Source organism: Schistocerca piceifrons, chromosome 1, assembly GCF_021461385.2.
Source record: "Schistocerca piceifrons isolate TAMUIC-IGC-003096 chromosome 1, iqSchPice1.1, whole genome shotgun sequence".
Taxonomy (NCBI): domain Eukaryota; kingdom Metazoa; phylum Arthropoda; class Insecta; order Orthoptera; family Acrididae; genus Schistocerca; species Schistocerca piceifrons.
In genome coordinates, this window is record NC_060138.1 from 454780680 (window position 1) to 454782477 (window position 1798).

At 40.6% G+C, this 1798-nt stretch overlaps 1 non-coding gene across 1 annotated transcript; it reads left to right on the plus strand.

The window, feature by feature from the left end:
* The first annotated feature begins 399 nt into the window (after positions 1 to 399).
* On the plus strand, positions 400 to 473 carry Trnat-ugu. Its single transcript has one exon. It is a non-coding gene; the product is annotated as a tRNA-Thr (tRNA).
* Positions 474 to 1798: the final 1325 nt, after the last annotated feature.

Genomic DNA, 1798 nt, shown 5'->3' on the forward strand with positions numbered 1-1798 from the left:
TGATCTGTTCCTTTTGTTCAAGCTGATGTTGACACGTCAACAAGTGCAATGCGACTGGTCAGGTGTGTGAGACTATGAATCACGATGACTGATCATGGCAGCTGGTGACCATAGTTGGAACTATATACTTACATAGATATGTCTCTCGGACATGTCCGAAAGAACAGACACCATATCCATATAAGTATATAGTTCTGGCAATGCCAGCCATAACCTTCTTCTGTGCGGATGCACACATATTCCTCGAACTCTTACGGGACTTAATAAGAAAGTCTTCCACGAGTAATGAGTGTGTCGGGGTGGGACACTACGAATGTAGTGTGTGGACATACAAGGTGAGAATGTGGATCTCGCGGGAGGCGTGCGCGAGATAGTCCCTGCAGTCGCACTAACCTCTGTGCCTCGGTGGCTTAGATGGGTAGAGCGTCTGCCATGTAAGCAGGAGAACCCGGATTCGAGTACCGGTCGGGGCACACATTTTCTTCACCTGTCCCTGTTAATACGTATCAACGCCCGTCAGCAGCTGAAGGTATTAATATAATTCTAATAGTTGGAACTGGACGGTGGCGCTGTAGCGCATAGAAATCAGTCACCCCATACTCTGCACATTAATGCCACCAAGTGTGATGCTCGTACGGTGATTAGTTTCCGTGTTATAGCGTGCTAAATTGGGAAAGTTTAATGATAAAACCCCCTGATATTTTTACTGCTGTTTTATTACAGCATAGGAATCACACAAGTACTAACTACTCATTTCGTCACCTCTCAAGCAAAATTTTTCCTCGTTAAATTTGGTGGCAGAAACAGTCAGTTTTGTTCCGCGATAACTCCCGAAAAAAGACAGGGAGAAAGCAAATGCGTGGTCAGTATTGTCATAAGTGTTGCCAGTCGGTAGTTACCGTGGAAAGAAACTGATCAATTTGGCACCGAATTCACCGGTGTAAAATAATCATATTACGTTATCCATTTTGGTTGGAGAACACCGCAGCTGTTTTCGTAATTTCACAGTAGAAAATACTACAACCTGCCACAAGTTTTCTTGAAATGATTTTATTATACCATTACCATTTTCGGGCCTGCGCCCATCGTCAGATGGTAGCGTTAACTTCTTTTACATTTGTTTCATCCCGAAAAGCCCTCCTTAACATATTATAGGAGGGCTTTTCAGGATGGCACAAATATAAAAGAAGCCAACGCCACATCTGGAGACCCTCAGGGTGGAAACTAATAATGGTAGAATGTAATCATTTCAAGAAAACTTGTGGCTCGTTGCAGTATTTCCTACAGTGTAATTTAAAAATAGTCTTGTCTGAGGGATAACCAAATCAATAAAAATTTTTTTTCGCTTGTTGTATTATTATTCTTGTCATTGCTATGGTATGATGAAGCGGCATTTAAAGTTTAATAGTAGTAGAACTAGCAGTTTTAGAGAAAGAAAATATTTTAGACGGAAAACAGGATTTTTTAGCTCTATTTACTAAACTGAAAAACGTTAAATATCCAAAAGTATTAGAGCTAGAGCAGTGAAATTTTAACTATAAACTCGTATTTCATATCTCTAACAACATCGTGTAAAACACAGACTGAAATATTGTTACTGAGGTGAACACATGAGGATTCAACGAAATTTAGAAGTGTCCCTAAACATTCTGCAACCACTGTGTTGGTACATCTGACGAACTACAACAGGACATATTCTATTGCAGATGTGTCTCCAATATTTGACTCTTCCAGCCGGAAGAAAAGACCGACAGTATTGTTTTCAACATTGTGACCGATTCCAGAGACAATACAGAAG